The following is a 24,028-nucleotide window of genomic DNA, read 5'->3' as shown; positions in this document are numbered from 1 at the left end:
TATAGATCTGAGGCTGGGGTATAGGGCTGGGGCTGGGGTATAGATCTGAGGATGGGGTATAGGGCTGGGGCTGGGGTATAGATCTGAGGCTGGGGTATAGGGCTGGAGCTGGGGTATAGGGCTGGGGTATAGATCTGAGGCTGGGGTATAGGGCTGGGGCTGGGGTATAGGGCTGGGGCTGAGGCTGGGGTATAGGGCTGGGGTATAGGGCTGGGGCATAGGGCTGGGGTATAGGGCTGGGGTATAGGGCTGGGGCTGGGGTATAGGGCTGGGGCTGAGGCTGGGGTATAGGGCTGGGGCTGGGGTATAGGGCTGGGGCTGGGGTTAAGGTATAGAGCTGAGGCTGGGGTATAGGGCTGAGGCTGGGGTATAGGGCTGGGGCTGGGGTATAGGGCTGGGGCTGAGGCTGGGGTATAGGGCTGGGGCTGAGGCTGGGGTACAGTGCTGGGGTTAAGGTATAGGGCTGAGGCTGGGGTATGGGGCTGGGGTATAGGGCTGGGGTATAGGGCTGGGGTTAAGGTATAGAGCTGAGGGGCTGAGGCTGATGCTGAGGCTGGGGTATAGGGCTGGGGTTAGAGGGCTGGGGTATAGGGCCGGGGTATAGGGCTGGCTCTGAGGCTGGGGTATAGGGCTGGGGCTGGGGTATAGGGCTGGGGTATAGGGCTGGGGCTGGGGTATAGGGCTGGCTCTGAGGCTGGGGTAAAGGGCTGGGGCTGAGGCTGGGGTATAGGGCTGGCTCTGAGGCTGGGGTATAGGGCTGGCGTATAGGGCTGGGGTATAGGGCTGGGGCTGTGGCTGGGGTATAGATCTGGGGCTGAGGCTGGGGTATAGGGCTGGGGCTGAGGCTGGGGTATAGGGCTGGGGCTGAGGCTGGGGTATAGGGCTGGGGCTGAGGCTGGGGTATAGGGCTGGCTCTGAGGCTGGGGTATAAGACTGGGGCTGAGGCTGGGTTATAGGGCTGGTGTATAGATCTGAGGCTGGGGTATAGATCTGAGGCTGGGGTATAGATCTGAGGCTGGGGTATAGGGCTGAGGCTGGGGTATAGATCTGAGGCTGATGCTGAGGCTGGGGTATAGGGCTGGGGTTAAGGGCTGGGGTATAGGGCTGGCTCTGAGGCTGGGGTATAGGGCTGGGGCTGAGGCTGGGGTATAGGGCTGGCTCTGAGGATGGGGTATAGGGCTGGCTCTGAGGCTGGGGTATAGGGCTGGGGCTGAGGTTGGGGTATAGGGCTGGGGTATAGGGCTGGGGTATAGGGCTGGGGCTGGGGTATAGGGCTGGCTCTGTGGCTGGGGTATAGGGCTGGGGCTGAGGCTGGGGTGTAGGGCTGGGGCTGGGGTATAGGGCTGGCTCTGAGGCTGGGGTATAGGGCTGGGGTATAGGGCTGGGGCTGGGGTATAGGGCTGGCTCTGAGGCTGGGGTATAGGGCTGGGGCTGAGGCTGGGGTATAGGGCTGGGGCTGAGGCTGGGGTATGGGGCTGGGGTTAAGGGCTGGGGTATAGGGCTGGCTCTGAGGCTGGGGTATAGGGCTGGAGCTGAGGCTGGGGTATAGGGCTGGGGCTGGGGTATAGGGCTGGGGTATAGGGCTGGGGCTGGGGTATAGGGCTGGCTCTGAGGCTGGGGTATAGGGCTGGGGCTGAGGCTGGGGTATAGGGCTGGGGCTGGGGTATAGGGCTGGCTCTGAGGCTGGGGTTGAGGCTGGGGTATAGGGCTGGGACTGAGGCTGGGGTATAGGGCTGGGGCTGAGGCTGGGGTATAGATCTGGGGCTGAGGCTGGGGTATAGGGGGCTCTGAGGCTGGGGTATAGGGCTGGGTTATAGGGCTGGGGTATAGATCTGAGGCTGGGGTATAGGGCTGAGGTATACGGCTGGGGCTGAGGCTGGGGTATAGCGCTGGGGCTGAGGCTGGGGTATACGGCTGGCTCTGAGGCTGGGGATAGGGTTTAGGGCTGGGGATAGGGTTTAGGGCTGGGGTACAGGGTTTAGGGCTGGGGTGAAGGGTGGGGGCTGTGGATGGGTATAGGGCTGACTACAGGGTTGGTGTATAGGGCTAAGGTAAAGGGCTGGGGTAAGGGCTGGGGTACAGGGCTGGGGTAAGGGCTGGGGTACAGAGCTGGGGTAAGGGCTGGGGTACAGGGCTGGGGTAAGGGCTGGGGAATATAACTGGGTCTAGTGTAGGATTTGTGGCATATGCCTGTTGTATATAGCTGGGGCTGGGTTATACAATGTTTTTTAACCTTTATTTAACTAGACAAGTCAGGTAAGAACAAATTCTTATTATCAATGACGGCCTAGGAACAGTGGGTTAACTGATCTAGGAACAGTGGGTTAACTGGTCTAGGAACAGTGGGTTAACTGGTCTAGGAACAGTGGGTTAACTGGTCTAGGAACAGTGGGTTAACTGCCTTGTTTAGGGGCAGAATGACAGATTTTTACCTTGTCAGCTTGGGGATTCGATCTTGCAACCTTTCGGTTACTAGTCCAATGCTCTAACCACTTGGCTACCCTGCCGCCCCATAGAGCTGGGGTATAGGGAAGGGGATGGGATATAGGGCTGAGGCTGATGTATATTGATGGGGGTGGTGTTGTGAGAGGTGCAGGGCATGAGAATGCAGGACTGGACAGGCCAGGACAGGGCAGTACAGGACAGGCCAAGGCGGCGCAGGACAGGGCAGGGCAGGGCAGGGCATGACAGGACAGGGCGCTGCAGGGCATGACAGGACTGGGCAGGACAGGACTGGGCAGGACAGGGCATGACAGGACAGGGCAGGACAGGACTGGGCAGGACAGGGCATGACAGGACAGGGCGGTGCAAGACAGGGCAGAGCAGAGCAGGGCATGACAGGGCAGTTCAGGGAATGACAGGACAGTACAGGACAGGGCGGTGCAAGACAGGGCAGAGCAGAGCAGGGCATGACAGGGCAGTTCAGGCAATGACAGGACAGTACAGGACAGGGCGGAGCAGGGCATGACAGGCATTGGAAGGGTGGTCCACCACTCAGATCTCTCCTGTCTGGACGACACCACACCTGACTTGCTGGTTGGTGCAGGCTCTTCTTATCTAATTAGTTGTAACACTAATGACACCACCAGCCATCAGTATCGATGCTGACCGTTTGTCACATTTAGATATGCCACGTTCAAAACATCTGGGAACTCAAATCTTAGGCTTTCAACTTCAGTGCGTTCAAGACAACTGGGAACTCTGGGGAAAAAATTGCTCAGACGGGGAAAAATTGTTTTGAAAGGTCTTCCAACTTGGAATTCCAATTCTTTTCAGAGCTCCGAGTTTCCGACCAGACGATTCCTGACGCCATGATTTGACCTTGTTCTCAGTTGTCTTGACCCCTTAAGTCCCAGACCCTTTTCCCTACACACTGTTTTGGACCAAAGCAGTATAAGGGAAAACCACAAAGGTGACTTCAATCAACCTCTCACCTCATGTCTCACGTCCCTGTTATGCTGATGCCCATTGTGTTTACATGGTGAAGCTCATACCAAGGCCTTCTTACCAGGGCCGTCTTACCAGGGCTGTCTTACCAGGGCCGTCTTACCAGGGCTGTCTTACCAGGACTGTTTTACCAGGGCCTTATTGGCTGAGTTTGTTTTGGTCAGATCAGAAAAGGAATCTGTGTAATTACGCACATCAAGCTTTTATACAGTATGGATATACATAATAACTATGATCTCAATGTCCAAGGTAATCCTCTGGTTGACCCGTGTCTTCGACATCTCACAGAGCAAAACGCTGTGTCTAAACGGGAGTGAGTTCAGTACAAAACGTTATTATTGAGACTTGGGTCCTCAGCACAGGTCAAACCAGTGAACACAGCCCTCAGAGTCTCAGACCCACTGGGCGGACGACGTCATTTCAATGTGCACCATATTTGGTTAAGACATTGATCAATGAGATTACAGCTTCTATTCACACACTCAAAAAAGACAGCCAAAGGTTAGTTGAATTTCCAATGTGTTATCACTGCTCTATCAACCATTTGAAAGCACAGCAAAGTTCAAAGGTCAAATGGGAACACAATGTGTGTTATCACGGTGCTTCATCTAATAGCAGAACCAAATGACCTGGATTGCAGTTGAGATTAATAGTACACGGTGCAAGTGATCAATGCTGTTCCAGATTCTGTGCAGATTATTACAACAATTGTGAAGATCTCCACAGACCTGTTACGACCTCTGCATGTCATCTTGACCTGGGATGACCTCTGCATGTCATCTTGACCTGGGATGACCTCTGCATGTCATCTTGACCTGGGATGACCTCTGCATGTCATCTTGACCTGGGATGACCTCTGCATGTCATCTTGACCTGGGATGACCTCTGCATGTCATCTTGACCTGGGATGACCTCTGCATGTCATCTTGACCTGGGATGACCTCTGCATGTCATCTTGACCTGGGATGACCTCTGCATGTCATCTTGACCTGGGATGACCTCTGCATGTCATCTTGACCTGGGACGACCGACGCATGCCATCTTGACCTGGGACGACCTACGCATGTCATCTTGACCTGGGACGACCTACGCATGTCATCTTGACCTGGGATGACCTCTGCATGTCATCTTGACCTGGGATGACCTCTGCATGTCATCTTGACCTGGGATGACCTACGCATGCCATCTTGACCTGGGACGACCTACGCATGCCATCTTGACCTGGGATGACCTCTGCATGTCATCTTGACCTGGGACGACCTACGCATGTCATCTTGACCTGGGACGACCTCTGCATGTCATCTTGACCTGGGATGACCTCTGCATGTCATCTTGACCTGGGATGACCTCTGCATGCCATCTTGACCTCTTACGACCGACGCATGTCATCTTGACCTGGGACGACCTACGCATGTCATCTTAACCTGGGATGACCTCTGCATGCCATCTTGACCTGGGACGACCTACGCATGCCTTCTTGACCTGGGATGACCTACGCATGCCATCTTGACCTGGGACGACCTACGCATGTCATCTTGACCTGGGATGACCTCTGCATGTCATCTTGACCTGGGACGACCTACGCATGCCATCTTGACCTGGGATGACCTACGCATGCCATCTTGACCTGTGACGACCTATGCATGCCATCTTGACCTGTGACGACCTACGCATGCCATCTTGACCTGTTACGACCTACGCATGCCATCTTGACCTGGGACGACCTACGCATGCCATCTTGACCTGGGACGACCTATGCATGCCATCTTGACCTGGGACGACCTACGCATGCCATCTTGACCTGGGACGACCTACGCATGCCATCTTGACCTGGGACGACCTACGCATGCCATCTTGACCTGGGACGACCTACGCATGCCATCTTGACCTGGGATGACCTACGCATTCCATCTTGACCTGGGACGACCTACGCATGCCATCTTGACCTGGGATGACTTATGCATGCCATCTTGACCTGGGATGACTTATGCATACCATCTTGACCTCTTACGACCTACGCATGCCATCTTGACCTGTGACGACCTACGCATGCCATCTTGACCTCTTACGACCTACGCATGCCATCTTGACCTCTTACGACCTACGCATGCCATCTTGACCTGTGACGACCTACGCATGCCATCTTGACCTGTTACGACCTACGCATGCCATCTTGACCAGCGACAACCTACGCAGGCCATCTTGACCTGTGACGACCTACGCATGTCATCTTGACCTGGGACGACCTACGCATGCCATCTTGACCTGGGACGACCTACGCATGCCATCTTGACCTGGGACGACCTAAGCATGCCATCTTGACCTGTGACGACCTACGCATGCCATCTTGACCTGTGACGACCTACGCATGCCATCTTGACCTCTTACGACCTATGCATGCCATCTTGACCTGGGACGACCTACGCATGCCATCTTGACCTGGGACGACCTACGCATGCCATCTTGACCTGTGACGACCTACGCATGCCATCTTGACCTCTTACGACCTATGCATGCCATCTTGACCTCTTATGACCTACGCATGCCATCTTGACCTGGGACGACCTACGCATGCCATCTTGACCTGTGACGACCTATGCATGTCATCTTGACCTGGGACAACCTACGCATGCCATCTTGACCTGGGAGGACCTACGCATGCCATCTTGACCTGGGACGACCTACGCATGCCATCTTGACCTGTGACAACCTACGCATGCCATCTTGACCTCTTACGACCTACGCATGCCATCTTGACCTGGGAAAACCTACGCAGGCCATCTTGACCTGTGACGACCTACGCATGCCATCTTGACCTGGGACGACCTAAGCATGCCATCTTGACCTCTTACGACCTACGCATGCCATCTTGACCTGGGACGACCTACGCATGCCATCTTGACCTGTGACGACCTACGCATGCCATCTTGACCTCTTACGACCTACGCATGCCATCTTGACCTCTTACGACCTACGCATGCCATCTTGACCTGGGACGACCTACGCATGCCATCTTGACCTGGGACGACCTACGCATGCCATCTTGACCCGACCTACGCATGCCATCTTGACCTGGGACGACCTACGCATGCCATCTTGACCTGGGACGACCTACGCATGCCATCTTGACCTGGGACGACCTACGCATGCCATCTTGACCTGGGATGACCTACGCATTCCATCTTGACCTGGGACGACCTACGCATGCCATCTTGACCTGGGATGACTTATGCATGCCATCTTGACCTGGGGATGCATACCATCTTGACCCTACGCGCATGCCATCTTGACCTGGGACGACCTACGCATGCCATCTTGACCTCTTACGACCTACGCATGCCATCTTGACCTCTTACGACCTACGCATGCCATCTTGACCTGTGACGACCTACGCATGCCATCTTGACCTGTTACGACCTACGCATGCCATCTTGACCTGTTACGACCTACGCATGCCATCTTGACCAGCGACAACCTGGGCCATCTTGACCTGACGATGCATGTCATCTTGACCTGGGACGACCTACGCATGCCATCTTGACCTGGGACGACCTACGCATGCCATCTTGACCTGGGACGACCTAAGCATGCCATCTTGACATGTGACGACCTACGCATGCCATCTTGACCTGTGACGACCTACGCATGCCATCTTGACCTCTTATGACCTATGCATGCCATCTTGACCTGGGACGACCTACGCATGCCATCTTGACCTGGGACGACCTACGCATGCCATCTTGACCTGTGACGACCTACGCATGCCATCTTGACCTCTTACGACCTATGCATGCCATCTTGATCCTCTTACGACCTACGCATGCCATCTTGACCTGGGACGACCTACGCATGCCATCTTGACCTGTGACGACCTATGCATGTCATCTTGACCTGGGACAACCTACGCATGCCATCTTGACCTGGGAGGACCTACGCATGCCATCTTGACCTGGGACGACCTACGCATGCCATCTTGACCTGTGACAACCTACGCATGCCATCTTGACCTCTTACGACCTACGCATGCCATCTTGACCTGGGACGACCTACGCAGGCCATCTTGACCTGTGACGACCTACGCATGCCATCTTGACCTGGGACGACCTAAGCATGCCATCTTGACCTGGGACGACCTACGCATGCCATCTTGACCTGTGACGACCTACGCATGCCATCTTGACCTCTTACGACCTACGCATGCCATCTTGACCTCTTACGACCTACGCATGCCATCTTGACCTGGGACGACCTACGCATGCCATCTTGAACATGTGCGCTTTCAATGATGACATAAGAAGACATTTATAGTTTCAGGAACCTCAAAATGTGGCCATGAATGTGTTACTCATTTTAAGGTCGAACGTGACATTAGTTTGAAACATTTTCTTAACTTTAGACTAATTACGGTATGATAACATTGATATTGAATTGTGTTTGGTTGTCAAAACAACCAGATATCAACATTTAAAGGAGATCTTCTGACTACGGCGATGTCATCTACAAAATATCTTCCAGACTTACCCTAGTAAAACTGACTATCCTACCGATCCTCGACTTCGGCGATGTCATCTACAAAATATCTTCCAACACTCTACTCAGCAAACTGGATGCAGTTTATCACAGTGCCATCCGTTTTGTCACCAAATCACCTTATACCACCCACCACTGCGACCTGTACGCTCTAGTCGGCTGGCCCTCGCTACATATTCGTCGCCAGACCCACTGGCTCCAGGTCATCTATAAGTCCATGCTAGGTAAAGCTCCGCCTTATCTCAGTTCACTGGTCACGATAACAACACCCACCCGTAGCACGCGCTCCTGCAGGTGTATCTCACTGATCATCCCTAAAGCCAACACCTCATTTGGCCTCCTTTCCTTCCAGTTCTCTGCTGCCTGTGACTGGAACGAATTGCAAAAATCGCTGAAGTTGGAGACTTTTATCTCCCTCACCAATTTCAAACATCAGCTATCTGAGCAGCTAACCGATCGCTGCAGCTGTACATAGTCTATTGGTAAATAGCCCACCCATTTTCACCTACCTCATTCCCATACTGTTTTTATACTGTTTATATTTATTTACTTTTCTGCTCTTTTGCACACCAATATCTCTACCTGTACATGACCAACTGATCATTTATCACTCCAGTGGTAATCTGCTAAATTGTAATTATTCGCCTACCTCCTCATGCCTTTTGCACACAATGTATATTTACATTTACATTTAAGTCATTTAGCAGACGCTCTTATCCAGAGCGACTTACAAATTGGTGCTTTCACCTTATGACATCCAGTGGAACAGCCACTTTACAATAGTGCATCTAAGTCTTTTAAGGGGGGGGGGGGTGAGAAGGATTACTTTATCCTATCCTAGGTATTCCTTAAAGAGGTGGGGTTTCAGGTGTCTCCGGAAGGTGGTGATTGACTCCGCTGTCCTGGCGTCGTGAGGGAGTTTGTTCCACCATTGGGGGGCCAGAGCAGCGAACAGTTTTGACTGGGCTGAGCGGGAACTGGACTTCCTCAGTGGTAGGGAGGCGAGCAGGCCAGAGGTGGATGAACGCAGTGCCCTTGTTTGGGTGTAGGGCCTGATCAGAGCCTGGAGGTACTGAGGTGCCGTTCCCCTCACAGCTCCGTAGGCAAGCACCATGGTCTTGTAGACTCTCTTTTTTTCTACTGTGTTATTGACTTGTTAATAGTTTATTCCATGTGTAACTCTGTGTTGTCTGTTCACACTGCTATGCTTTATCTTGGCCAGGTCGCAGTTGTAAATGAGAACTTGTTCTCAACTGGCCTACCTGGTTAAATAAAGGTGTTCTCAACTAGCCTACCTGGTTAAATAAAGGTGTTCTCAACTAGCCTACCTGGTTAAATAAAGGTGTTCTCAACTAGCCTACCTGGTTAAATAAAGGTGTTCTCAACTAGCCTACCTGGTTAAATAAAGGTGTTCTCAACTAGCCTACCTGGTTAAATAAAGGTGTTCTCAACTAGCCTACCTGGTTAAATAAAGGTGTTCTCAACTAGCCTACCTGGTTAAATAAAGGTGTTCTCAACTAGCCTACCTGGTTAAATAAAGGTGTTCTCAACTAGCCTACCTGGTTAAATAAAGGTGTTCTCAACTAGCCTACCTGGTTAAATAAAGGTGTTCTCAACTAGCCTACCTGGTTAAATAAAGGTGTTCTCAACTAGCCTACCTGGTTAAATAAAGGTGTTCTCAACTAGCCTACATGGTTAAATAAAGGTGTTCTCAACTAGCCTACATGGTTAAATAAAGGTGTTCTCAACTAGCCTACATGGTTAAATAAAGGTGTTCTCAACTAGCCTACCTGGTTAAATAAAGGTGTTCTCAACTAGCCTACCTGGTTAAATAAAGGTGTTCTCAACTAGCCTACATGGTTAAATAAAGGTGTTCTCAACTAGCCTACCTGGTTAAATAAAGGTGTTCTCAACTAGCCTACCTGGTTAAATAAAGGTGTTCTCAACTAGCCTACCTGGTTAAATAAAGGTGTTCTCAACTAGCCTACCTGGTTAAATAAAGGTGTTCTCAACTAGCCTACCTGGTTAAATAAAGGTGTTCTCAACTAGCCTACCTGGTTAAATAAAGGTGTTCTCAACTAGCCTACCTGGTTAAATAAAGGTGTTCTCAACTAGCCTACCTGGTTAAATAAAGGTGTTCTCAACTAGCCTACCTGGTTAAATAAAGGTGTTCTCAACTAGCCTACCTGGTTAAATAAAGGTGTTCTCAACTAGCCTACCTGGTTAAATAAAGGTGAAAAAATATATAAAAAATATAAACAAATGGATTGTTCCATCTGAGTCTCTGACTGAGTCTGGCTTTAATTCCAGTTTGTCTTCAAATTAATCATTGATATGTTGAATTCATATCTCCATCTCAACCAATAATGTAAATTAAAGAATACGACTAAATCAAATCAAAATGTAGATGCTTTTTTAAATGCAGTTTAACTTCTATGGGCTAAATCAGGGTCACAAAGAGTCATTCTAGGTCATCTTAAACAAATATACTTTGAAACAAATGTATACATGGCTTACGAAAAGAAAGACCCCTATAACATGTCAGATATAGAGTTAAAATGTTGAGTTTGCATCCCAATATTACACGTTATATACATCACAGAAGAGTGAAATCGAACAAAACTGTTTGACATAGAAACACCAGATTTTCTCCGTTGTTTATTAACCATGTAAAGTATGAATAGCATTCCACCCATTAGGCCATTAGTTGACTGGAGGAAAGGGCTGCCTTCGATGTAGGGTATGAATAGCATTCCACCCATTAGGCCATTAGTTGACTGGAGGAAAGGGCTGCCTTCGATGTAGGGTATGAATAGCATTCCACCCATTAGGCCATTAGTTGACTGGAGGAAAGGGCTGCCTTCGATGTAGGGTATGAATAGCATTCCACCCATTAGGCCATTAGCTGACTGGAGGAAAGGGCTGCCTTCCATGTAAAGTATGAATAGCATTCCACCCATTAGGCCATTAGTTGACTGCAGGAAAGGGCTGCCTTCCATGTAAAGTATGAATAGCATTCCACCCATTAGGCCATTAGTTGACTGCAGGAAAGGGCTGCCTTCCATGTAAAGTATGAATAGCATTCCACCCATTAGGCCATTAGCTGACTGCAGGAAAGGGCTGCCTTCCATGTAAAGTATGAATAGCATTCCACCCATTAGGCCATTAGTTGACTGCAGGAAAGGGCTGCCTTCCATGTAAAGTATGAATAGCATTCCACCCATTAGGCCATTAGTTGACTGCAGGAAAGGGCTGCCTTCCATGTAAAGTATGAATAGCATTCCACCCATTAGGCCATTAGTTGACTGCAGGAAAGGGCTGCCTTCATGGTATGAATAGCATTCCACCCATTAGGCCATTAGTTGACTGCAGGAAAGGGCTGCCTTCCATGTAAAGTATGAATAGCATTCCACCCATTAGGCCATTAGTTGACTGCAGGAAAGGGCTGCCTTCCATGTAAAGTATAAATAGCATTCCACCCATTAGGCCATTAGTTGACTGCAGGAAAGGGCTGCCTTCCATGTAAAGTATGAATAGCATTCCACCCATTAGGCCATTAGTTGACTGGAGGAAAGGGCTGCCTTCGATGTAGGGTATGAATAGCATTCCACCCATTAGGCCATTAGTTGACTGGAGGAAAGGGCTGCCTTCGATGTAGGGTATGAATAGCATTCCACCCATTAGGCCATTAGTTGACTGGAGGAAAGGGCTGCCTTCGATGTAGGGTATGAATAGCATTCCACCCATTAGGCCATTAGCTGACTGGAGGAAAGGGCTGCCTTCCATGTAAAGTATGAATAGCATTCCACCCATTAGGCCATTAGTTGACTGCAGGAAAGGGATGCCTTCCATGTAAAGTATGAATAGCATTCCACCCATTAGGCCATTAGTTGACTGCAGGAAAGGGCTGCCTTCCATGTAAAGTATGAATAGCATTCCACCCATTAGGCCATTAGCTGACTGCAGGAAAGGGCTGCCTTCCATGTAAAGTATGAATAGCATTCCACCCATTAGGCCATTAGTTGACTGCAGGAAAGGGCTGCCTTCCATGTAAAGTATGAATAGCATTCCACCCATTAGGCCATTAGTTGACTGCAGGAAAGGGCTGCCTTCCATGTAAAGTATGAATAGCATTCCACCCATTAGGCCATTAGTTGACTGCAGGAAAGGGCTGCCTTCCATGTAAAGTATGAATAGCATTCCACCCATTAGGCCATTAGTTGACTGCAGCCTTCCATGAAAGTATGAATAGCATTCCACCCATTAGGCCCTTGACTGCAGGAAAGGGCTGCCTTCCAAAGTATGAATAGCATTCCACCCATTAGGCCATTAGTTGACTGCAGGAAAGGGCTGCCTTCCATGTAAAGTATGAATAGCATTCCACCCCCATTGCAGGAAAGGGCTGCCTTCCATAAATAGCATTCCACCCATTAGGCCATTAGTTGACTGCAGGAAAGGGCTGCCTTCCATGTAAAGTATGAATAGCATTCCACCCATTAGGCCATTAGTTGACTGCAGGAAAGGGCTGCCTTCCATGTAAAGTATGAATAGCATTCCACCCATTAGGCCATTAGTTGACTGCAGGAAAGGGCTGCCTTCCATGTAAAGTATGAATAGCATTCCACCCATTAGGCCATTAGTTGACTGCAGGAAAGGGCTGCCTTCCATGTAAAGTATAAATAGCATTCCACCCATTAGGCCATTAGTTGACTGCAGGAAAGGGCTGCCTTCCATGTAAAGTATGAATAGCATTCCACCCATTAGGCCATGTTGACTGCAGGAAAGGGCTGCCTTCCATGTAAAGTATAAATAGCATTCCACCCATTAGGCCATTAGTTGACTGCAGGAAAGGGCTGCCTTCCATGTAAAGTATGAATAGCATTCCACCCATTAGGCCATTAGTTGACTGCAGGAAAGGGCTGCCTTCCATGTAAAGTATGAATAGCATTCCACCCATTAGGCCATTAGTTGACTGCAGGAAAGGGCTGCCTTCCATGTAAAGTATAAATAGCATTCCACCCATTAGGCCATTAGTTGACTGCAGGAAAGGGCTGCCTTCCATGTAAAGTATGAATAGCATTCCACCCATTAGGCCATTAGTTGACTGCAGGAAAGGGCTGCCTTCCATGTAAAGTATGAATAGCATTCCACCCATTAGGCCATTAGTTGACTGCAGGAAAGGGCTGCCTTCCATGTAAAGTATGAATAGCATTCCACCCATTAGGCCATTAGTTGACTGCAGGAAAGGGCTGCCTTCCATGTAAAGTATGAATAGCATTCCACCCATTAGGCCATTAGTTGACTGCAGGAAAGGGCTGCCTTCCATGTAAAGTATGAATAGCATTCCACCCATTAGGCCATTAGTTGACTGCAGGAAAGGGTTGCCTTCCATGTAAAGTATAAATAGCATTCCACCCATTAGGCCATTAGTTGACTGCAGGAAAGGGCTGCCTTCCATGTAAAGTATGAATAGCATTCCACCCATTAGGCCATTAGTTGACTGCAGGAAAGGGCTGCCTTCCATGTAAAGTATGAATAGCATTCCACCCATTAGGCCATTAGCTGACTGCAGGAAAGGGCTGCCTTCCATGTAAAGTATGAATAGCATTCCACCCATTAGGCCATTAGTTGACTGCAGGAAAGGGCTGCCTTCGATGTTTGGTTGAGCTGGAGACGTGAATTCGACATATAAATGATTAATTTGTAGACAAACTGGAGTTTTAAAGCCAGACTCAGTCAGAGGCTCAGATGGAACTATCCAATCAGAAGATACATCTCCTTTAAATGTTGATATCTGGTGGTTGTGTTGACAACCACACACAAATCAATATCACTAAATATCATGACATTTGTAATCAACTAGAACTTGAAACCATAGGCCTATTGTATTGTCTATTTCACAGTTGAATTCTGGGTTGAATTGAAAACAACAGCTGTTGATGACTTTGTAAACGCTATAGGCCAAAAAAAAAAAACATCTTTAAATATATATGATATAAGTATAGTCACATTTCATTTGCTCTCTTAAACATACCCTTTCGAACAACATCAATAGCACACTTTAATCGATCTAGTTTTTAAGTGGAGATCTCTCAACAATCATTCTCACGATAGCACATTGGTAATAGTCGGTGTACAATAATCAGAGTTGGTTAAACACCCTGAATGGGACACCAATGGGTATGTGTAAGCAGATCCATTTTTGTATTGTGGATATAACATTGAAGATCTAATATTGTTTTATAAGGTACAAATTCAACATATTTTATACAAGGTTTGTCTATGTTAACATTTGGTTACCATGATAACATAATCCCATGGCTGAAATTTGACCCTCAATTATCAAATCCAAATGTATTTTTCATGAATAATCCATGTTGACAAATGACATTGAAACAACGTTTATTCAACCAGTTTGTGCCCAGTGGGGCAGTAGAGTAAAGTATACCAAGGCATAATATACCTTGGGGGTTAAAACACAGGACGAACCGGACAATGTTTACGCAAAGGACTCCAATAATCTGTAAAAACTACAGGACAGCCATAGAGCCTGGATGAACACATCATCTACGTGTTTTATTCTGAATAATGGGATTTTGGACAATATGGATACAGAGAAAGTGAGAACAGAAAGAGAGAGACAACAGAGAGATCGGAAAGAGAGAGAGAGAGAGAGGCAGAATGTCATCTAAGAAAAAGGGGGAAAAACTCCCCAAAACGATCATGTTGCAATGCAACACATACTGTAGGTAAAATGTATTCCCATTTTCCGAAGCCCACGTTTCATCTTATGTAATGCTCTGTCATTATGTTTTGTAGTGGAAAAACTAAGATGAATTAATTAAACTAATGGCAAAGTTAACGGTTTTATGAGGCACCGCTGCTCAGTCGCGTTGGAGCAACCATTTATTCTGATTCAGCCGCACAGTCTCCAGTCCTGCGCGTAACATACCTATTACATTTAAGTTCATCAGAAATCTAAAATATACTTACAGTTGTTCCTTCTCAGCGATATTTCGAAAATGTTGCTTGAACCTCAAAAATATATTATTTCGGAGTGTCTACCAAAATCCCCCCAAAAAGTGAATTCCGTTATTCAGGTCGTCCGTTAGAATCGCATGTGTTCTCTTCCAAGCAAATGATAATTAATCTTTTAATTTTACAGTCCATGAAGAGAAGTGTGTTTTTTGTTTATTTCTGATTGAATAGTTCCCGAGGGCTCCGTCTCTCTCTCTCTTTTTTTCCGTGCCTCCTTCTCTCGTACCTCACAGAGCCCTGTGTGCCACTCGACAGAACGGGACCACTGTCTGCACATGACGTCACACACTACACACACGATTTTTTTTCTTGAGTGCGTAATTGAAAACACATTTTTCAGAGACTTGTAAAGAGAGAGAGAAAGGAGAGAGAGAGTGGAGAGTGGAGAGAGAGAGGGAGAGAGAGAGAGAGAGAGAGAGAGAGAGAGAGAGAGAGAGAGCTAGAGAGAGAGAGAGAGAGAGAGAGAGAGAGAGAGAGAGAGAGAGGGAGGGAGAGAGAGCTAGAGAGAGAGAGAGAGAGAGGGAGAGAGAGAGAGAAGAGAGAGAGGGAGGGAGCTAAGAGAGAGAGAGAGAGAGAGAGAGAGAGAGAGAGAGCTAGAGAGACAGAACACTTCTTTTTTTACCAATTAGTTTTCTACTTTAATAATACTGAACAAAAATATCAACACAACATGCAGCAATTTCAAAGAGTTCACTGATATACGGTACATATTAAGAAATTAGTCAATTGAAGTGAATTAATTCGGTCCTAATCTATGGATTTCACATGACTGGGAACACAGATCTGCATCTGTTGGTCCCAGATACCTTAACAAAAGATAGCGTTGTGGATCAGAAAACCAGTCAGTATCAGAGTTGACATGCATTATCATGCTGAAACATGAGGTGATGGCAGCAGATGAATGGAATGACAATGGGCCTCAGGATCTCGTCACGGTATCTCTGTGCATCGATAAAATGCAATTATGTTCGTGGTCCGTTCGTGGTCCGTAGCTTATGCCACGGGGCACTCTGTTCACAACGTTGACATCAGCAAACTGCTCACCCACACACGTGGTCTGTTGGACTTATTGCTAAATTCTCTAAAACAACGTTGGAAACGGCTTTAGGTAGAAAAATGAACATTCAATTATCTAGCAACAGCTCTGGTGGACATTCCTGTAGTCAAAATGTCACATTTTAGAGAGGCCTTTTATTGTCCCCCAGCACAAGGTGCACCTGGATGTTTTTTTTTTTTCAGCTGAAACATGAGACCAACACTTTGCATGTCGCTTTCATATTTTTGTTCAGTGTATTTTTGTTTTGCTCTGGCAGAACTGTTGTACATGTAGGACACTTTATTTAATATATGTGTACATTGACATATTTTCCCTTTAAGTAAGCAGGTTACCACAAAGTGTAATATTTCCGAAATGGCCTGATTTGTGAGAACAGTGCATCAAAACAATGACATTTTTATTGGGGGAGTACACATCTTTTCCAGATGTGACCGTAGCTGCAGCGAAATGTTTGTGTTTCTAGCTCCAACAGTTCAGTAATATATAATGCTTGTGTTTCTAGCTCCAACAGTTCAGTAATATATAATGCTTGTGTTTCTAGCTCCAACAGTACAGTAATATATAATGCTTGTGTTTCTAGCTCCAACAGTTCAGTAATATATAATGCTTGTGTTTCTAGCTCCAACAGTTCAGTAAAATATAATGCTTGTGTTTCTAGCTCCAACAGTTCAGTAATATATAATGCTTATGTTATCCAAGATGACGTAGCAGTCAGACATCTTTTGTCCTCGTCTTGTCATGTCCCGTGTATATATCACATCGAACCTGAAATCCCCCAACAGAAGCTAGCCAGCTCACTACTAGCTAGTAGTCAGCTAACCACTGCTAGAGGTCATCAGCAAACCTTTAGCTCGGAAAGCTCTCGCCAGTTTGTACAACGCGACTCAAACCAGAGCATAACGGACCTATTTTCTATCCATATCCCCGGATTCCTACTGCAAGCTCTGGATATTCTCACCTGGATCTTCGCAGCTAGCTAGCTGCTATCCGAGTATTGGTCCCGGAGCAAGCACTTTCTCCCAGCTACCTAAAGAGGCAAATCAGCCACTCCTTGGCTACAATACCCGGACCCCTTCTACTGCTGGTACGGGACACGGAACCTCGCCGATCCTTCACGACTGGACTACGACGTAATCTGCTTGAGGGGATACTCAACTGGCCTCTACATCGCGCTGAATGCCCATCCGCTTGACGCGGACCGCTAGCTGCTAGCTGGCTAGAGCATATTGGACTGTTAGCTGTATAGATCCATCGGCCAATCCCTTCGGCCACTATACCTATTTTGCCAATTGGACTTGGACCCCTCTGCTACTCAGAACCCTACTAATCCATCACGACTGGTCTATCGACGTCACCACACGCGGAGGCCAAAACAGAGATTCCTCCATTGAGACATCCCTCTAAGGCCCTTCTGCTAGCTTGCTAGCCCCGGTCTGCTAGCTGTCTGAATCGCCGTGTCTCCAGCCAGCTTAATTACTCACTGGACCCCTATGATCACCCGGCTACACATGCCTCTCCCCAATATCAATGTGCCTTGTCCATTACTGTCCTGGTTAGTGATTATTGTCTTAATTCACTGTAGAGCCTCCAGCCCTGCTCAATATGCCTTAACCTACCATTTAGTTCCGACTACCACACGGTGATATCACCTGGTTTAAACGTCTCTAGAGACAACATCTCTCTCATCATTACTCAATGCCTAGGTTTACGTCCAATGGACTCTCTTCCTACCTTACCTTTGTCTGTACATTATGCCTTGAATCTATTCTCTCACACCCAGAAACCTGCTCCTTTCACTCTCTGCTCTGAACGCACTAAACGACCAGTCCTGATAGCCTTTAGCCGTACCCTCATCCTACTCCTCCTCTGTTCCTCTGGTGATGTAGAGGTGAATCCAGGCCCTGCAGTGCCTAGCTCCACTCCCATTCCCTAGGCGCTCTCTTTTGATGACTTCTGTAACCGTGATAGCCTTGGTTTCATGCATGTTAACATCAGAAGCCTCCTCCTAAGTTTATTTTATTCACTGCTTTAGCACACTCTGCCGACCCGGATGTCCTAGCCGTGTCTGAATCCTGTTAAGCATTTCACAGTTTAGGTCACCTAGCAGCACGAGCTCTGAAGATAGCTGGGGAGGCAATCAATTAAAATATGGTGTCCAGGGCACAGCTGGGGGCAGAGGGTGGTCTATAGCAAGCGGCAACAGTAAGAGACTTTTTAAAAGTAGAAATTTGAATTGTTTGGGTACAGACCTGGATAGTAAGACAGATCTCTGCAGTAGATTGCAGCACCGCACCCTTTGGCAGTTCTATCTTGGTGGAAAATGTTATAGAATATAGAGTTAACAGTGAGGACCGCTAGCAGTGTCTAACTGACTACTAGCTAGTAGCTAGTTAGCTGGCTTCTAATGGGGGTTCCGGATATAAAGTATAAAAATAGTAGATCTGTACCACATTGAGTGAGGCAGGTTGTAGGAGAGTATATTCATTCTGTAGATGGAAAGTGAGATTAAATATATTCGAAATATATATGAAGAAAACGATATATATATGTCTGACTGCTACGCCATCTTGTTATACAACATCTAACAGAGAAAACTATATATACATGGGACAGGACGGGACAAAGACACACGTCCGACTGCTACATCTTGTTATACATCATCTAACAGAGAAAAACGGTATATATACATGGGACAGGACGGGACAAAGACACACGTCTGACTGCTACATCTTGTTATACATCATCTAACAGAGGACATGGGACGGGACAAAGACACACGTCCCTGCTACATCTTGTTATACATCATCTGCGATATATACATCTTGTTATACATCATCTAACAGAGAAAAGGTTTCCCAACACTAGGTATACCTGCTCTAAGCTACTTTTACACACTGGTATTTATAGTTTGTCATCTTGGAGCATACCATTAGGCACACAATCTAGAGGGAGAAGGCGTCAATTCAAAACCAACAATTCAAGGGTAGCACCTCCGTCAATCGCGTCGTTGCACATTGTTATCAAGGTTTTACAAATGCTGCAGCAAATTGATGTCTGACTGACAGTTAATGCCAAGTTCATCTGAACTGGCCTAATGACTGTTTAGTAAAATATACACTAAAGTGGCCTGGAAATACTATGACATATGGTGACAATGCTAAAATAACGTTAGCTAGCTAAAATGTTGTTGCTCTCCCCTCAAGCTAGTTCGCTAAAGTTATACTGCTTCTAAAGACAATCTGGAGACATCATAATGATGAAAAGAGTGTCCTAATAGCAGAGTTACTTATAAAGAGAAGGAATAATAGGGGACATACAGTAGTTGTCTTTGTGATTAAAACCTCGACGGGATCAGTGTCCCTCCACCAGGACAGCTGAGCTAATGTGATTAGCATAACGTTGTAAGTAACAAGAACATTTCCCAGGACATGGACAGACAGACACATTATGGGGTATTGTGTGTAGATTGATGAGAAAATGTTTTTCTTTAATCCATTTTAGAATAAATCTAACATGTGGAGAAGGATCTGAATCTGGGGAAGTGTAGCAAAACAGTATTGAAGGGAAAGTGTAGCAAAGTAGTATTGAAGGTCCCAAGAACACAGTGGCCTCGTCATTCTTAAATGGAAGAAGTTTGGAACCACCAAGACTCTTCCTAGAGCTGGTCTCTAGACCAAATTGAGCAATCGGGGAGGAACCTGATGGTCACTCTGAAAGAGCTCCAGAATTCCTCTGTGGAGATGGGAGAACCTTCCAGAAGGACAACCACCTCTGCAGCACTCCACCAATCAGGCCTTTATGGTAGAGTGGCCAGACAGAAGCCACTCCTCAGTAAAAGGCACATGAAAAACAATGAGAAACAATGAGAAACAAGATTATCTGGTCTGATGGAACTGAAATTGAACTCTTTGGCCTGAATGCCAAGCGTCATGTTATGAGGAAACTTGTCACCATCCCTAAGGTGAAGCATGATGGTGGCAGCATCACGCAGTGGGGATGTTTTTCAGCGGCAGGGACTGGGAGACTCGTCAGGATCAAGGGAAAGATGAACGGAGCAAAGTACAGCGAGATCCTTGATGAAAACTTGCTCTAGAGTGCTCAGGACTTCAGACTGGGGAGAAGGTTCACCTTCCAACAGGACAAAGACCCTAAGAACATAGCCAAGACAACACAGGAGTGGCTGTGTGGTCCCAAACCTAAGATTAAGGGTGTCTTTTCCTAGTTTAAAATGATAAACATTCAACATTGGCTGTAAATGAAGCATGATTTGTGCCAATCTCAAAAAAACTGTTAAACCTCTACGGGATTGCTGTCCCAACAATGGGACGGTTGAGCTAACCTGCGCTAATGTGACTAGAATGACGTTGTAAGTAACAGCAAACTTTCCAGGACATAGACACGTCTTATATGGGCAGAAATATAAAATGAGTGTTAATCTTACTGCACTGTCCAATTTACAGTAGCTATTATAGTGAAAAAATACCGTGCTGATGTTTGAGGAGAAAACTTCACCGCAACTGGTTTGATACATTCACCTCTGGAGGTAAAGAATGTACTTCTCATCCTGAAGGTCCCAGAGATAAAATGTAGCGTAGTTTTGTTTGATAAAATCCATTTTTATATTCAAATGTAGTAACTGGGTTCTACAGTTTGAACCCTTGCTGTCTCTGGCTGCGCACCCACCCCGCCCGGCTACCACCCCGCCCGGCCATCTAGATGTGTGAAAGCAAATGATCCATCATGTAAGACTTCCCTGGTATCATGTACCCTGGTATCATGTACCCTGGTATCATGTACCCTGGTATCATGTATCATGTAAACTTACCCTGGTATCATGTACCCTGGTATCATGTACCATGTAAACTTACCCTGGTATCATGTACCCTGGTATCATGTACCCTGGTATCATGTATCATGTAAACTTACCCTGGTATCATGTAAACTTACCCTGGTATCATGTATCATGTAAACTTACCCTGGTATCATGTACCCTGGTATCATGTACCCTGGTATCATGTATCATGTAAGACTTCCCTGGTATCATGTATCATGTAAAACTGGTATACCCTGGTATCATGTACCCTGGTATCATGTACCCTTGTATCATGTACCCTGGTATCATGTATCATGTAAACTTACCCTGGTATCATGTATCATGTAAACTTACCCTGGTATCATGTACCCTGGTATCATGTACCCTGGTATCATGTATCATGTAAGACTTCCCTGGTATCATGTATCATGTAAACTTACCCTGGTATCATGTACCCTGGTATCATGTACCCTGGTATCATGTACCCTGGTATCATGTATCATGTAAGACTTCCCTGGTATCATGTAAACTTAAATGTTGTATTACCATGTCATTTTTCTATGTTCTCTATAGTTATGCACTTAAAAATGTATCAGTTGACCAATTCGGCACATTTGGGCAGACTTGATACAAAATATTGTCCAGTATTGCGATGCTTTAATGGATCAATCTGCACACACACTGCTGCCATCTAGTGGCCAAAATCTAAATTGCACCTGAACTGCAAAATTACATTATGGCCTTTCTCTTGCATTTCAAAGACGCTAAAAAAACTACAGTCAGTTAGATTTGTGTATGTCATTTTAGGCAAACATTTTTTTTAAAGAGTCCAATATTTAAGGGGTTTTAATTTGGTGTCTACAGGGACAACCACAGTGATGGCTTTAATCTGGTGTCTACAGGGACAACCACAGTGATGGGTTTAATCTGGTGTCTACAGATACAACCACAGTGATGGGTTTAATCTGGTTTCTACAGGGACAACCACAGTGATGGGTTTAATCTGGTGTCTACAGGGACAACCACAGTGATGGGTTTAATCTGGTGTCTACAGGGACAACCACAGTGATGGGTTTAATCTGGTGTCTACAGGGACAACCACAGTGATGAGTTTAATCTGGTGTCTACAGATACAACCACAGTGATGGGTTTAATCTGGTTTCTACAGGGACAACCACAGTGATGGGTTTAATCTGGTGTCTACAGGGACAACCACAGTGATGGGTTTAATCTGGTGTCTACATGGACCACCCCAGTGATGGGTTTAATCTGGTGTCTACAGGGACAACCACAGTGATGGGTTTAATCTGGTGTCTACATGGACAACCCCAGTGATGGGTTTAATCTGGTGTCTGCAGGGACAACCACAGTGATGGGTTTAATCTGGTGTCTACAGGGACAAGTAGAGTGATTAAAACACCAGTGATGTTAATTGTTACCAGAGGGAGTGGGGTGTTGGAGCGTGTACATGGTTTGGGATATAAGGGGGTGGGAGGTTACAACCTTTAAAAGTCTTCTGTTGGGGGGGTTGAAGTGTCTGTACTATATCTAGACGATATAAGAAAGCTCAGGAAATAAAGTATTTATATTTTTTGTGACACATATTTAACCCCTTACGAACCCCTTACGATCTTCTTCCGGTCGTTTGTATGGGTTACCATCAGAAGAGTCATGTGACACTTGTGGGAGGGTTTTCAGAATGTTCATTAGATTGACGCACAGGTGTTTCAATATACACTTAATAATTTTTTAACAAGATAAGTGGGGCCTCCTGAGTAGCGCAGGTCTAAGGCACTGCATCACAGTGCTAGAGGCTTCACTACAGATCCGGGTTCGATACCGGGCTGTGTCACAGCCAGGCGCAACCGGGAGACCCATGAGGCGGCTCTGGCGCCTCTGGACTGAGGGGCTCTGGCGCCTCTGGACTGAGGGGCTCTGGCGCCTCTGGACTGAGGGGCTCTGGCGCCTCTGGACTGAGGGATGGGAGCTCTGGCAGTGCCGGACAGGCGGGAGACTCCGGCTGTGCTGGAAAGGAGGTAGGCTCTGACAGCGCTGGACAGACGGACAGTTCAGATGGTGCTGGGCAGACGGACAGCTCAGGCGGCGCTGGACAGAGAAGCTCTGGCGCCTCTGGACTGAGGGGCTCTGGCGCCTCTGGACTGAGTGGCGCTGGCGCCTCTGGACTGAGGGGCGGAAACTCTGGTGGCGCCGGACACGCGGGAGCACCTGTGTTGATGGGACGGAGAGACAGCCTGGTGCGGGGTGCCGGCACTGGTGGTACCGGGCTGGGGACACGCACCTCAGGGCGAATGCCTTGCATACTACGCGAAATCAACTGCTCTCTTTCTTCACACTCCCCCAATTCATTTAACACCTCTCCTCATCTCCCATCCGTTCACTCTCCTCCATTCTGTCCAATAACTCCTCGACTCAGCCCTCAGCTTCGCCGATAGCTCCGATAACATCCATGGCTCTTTACGGTAAACAGGGGGAGTTGGCTCAGGTCTGGCTCCTGACTCTGCCACACTCTCCCTGTGTCCCCCAATAAATTTTTGGGGCTGCCTCTCGGGCTTCCAGCCGCTCTGCCGTGCTAGCTCCTCATAATACCGCCTCTCTGCTTTCGCTGCCTCCAGCTCGGCTTTGGGGCGGCAATATTCCCCTGGCTTTACCCAGGGTCCTTTCCCGTCAAGGATCTCCTCCCGTCCATTTATCCAAATAGTGCAATCTCTCCCACTGCTGCTGCTACTGCTGCCTCTGTCGCTTCTCCTGCTGCTGTTGCTCCTGCTGCACCTGTCGCTTCTCCTGCTGCTGCTGTTGCTGCTGTCTCTGTTTACCACGCCGCTTGGTCCTTGGTTGGTGGGTGATTCTGTAACGGGATTCTTCCTGGGAAGGAGAGGCTGACCAAAACGGATTCTTCCTGGGAAGGAGAGGTGGACCAAAACGGATTCTTCCTGGGAAGGAGAGGCGGACCAAAACGGATTCTTCCTGGGAAGGAGAGGTGGACCAAAATGGATTCTTCCTGGGAAGGAGAGGCGGACCAAAACGGATTCTTCCTGGGAAGGAGAGGCTGACCAAAACGGATTCTTCCTGGGAAGGAGAGGCTGACCAAAACGGATTCTTCCTGGGAAGGAGAGGCGGACCAA

General features: G+C 47.5%; 1 protein-coding gene across 1 annotated transcript in view; it reads right to left on the bottom strand.

The window, feature by feature from the left end:
* The window catches only part of LOC115126066 (lysophosphatidic acid receptor 1), a 160,601-nt gene extending 145,334 nt beyond the window's left edge, over positions 1–15,267 (bottom strand). Inside the window, exon 1 of the mRNA XM_065007688.1 lies at positions 14,971–15,267. The gene's annotated coding sequence lies outside the window, so the exon portion shown is untranslated. The remainder of the gene's footprint in view (positions 1–14,970) is intronic.
* Positions 15,268–24,028: the final 8,761 nt, after the last annotated feature.

Source organism: Oncorhynchus nerka, linkage group LG22, assembly GCF_034236695.1.
Source record: "Oncorhynchus nerka isolate Pitt River linkage group LG22, Oner_Uvic_2.0, whole genome shotgun sequence".
NCBI classification, from domain to species: Eukaryota; Metazoa; Chordata; class Actinopteri; order Salmoniformes; family Salmonidae; genus Oncorhynchus; species Oncorhynchus nerka.
This window is presented reverse-complemented; position numbering and strand designations above follow the sequence as displayed.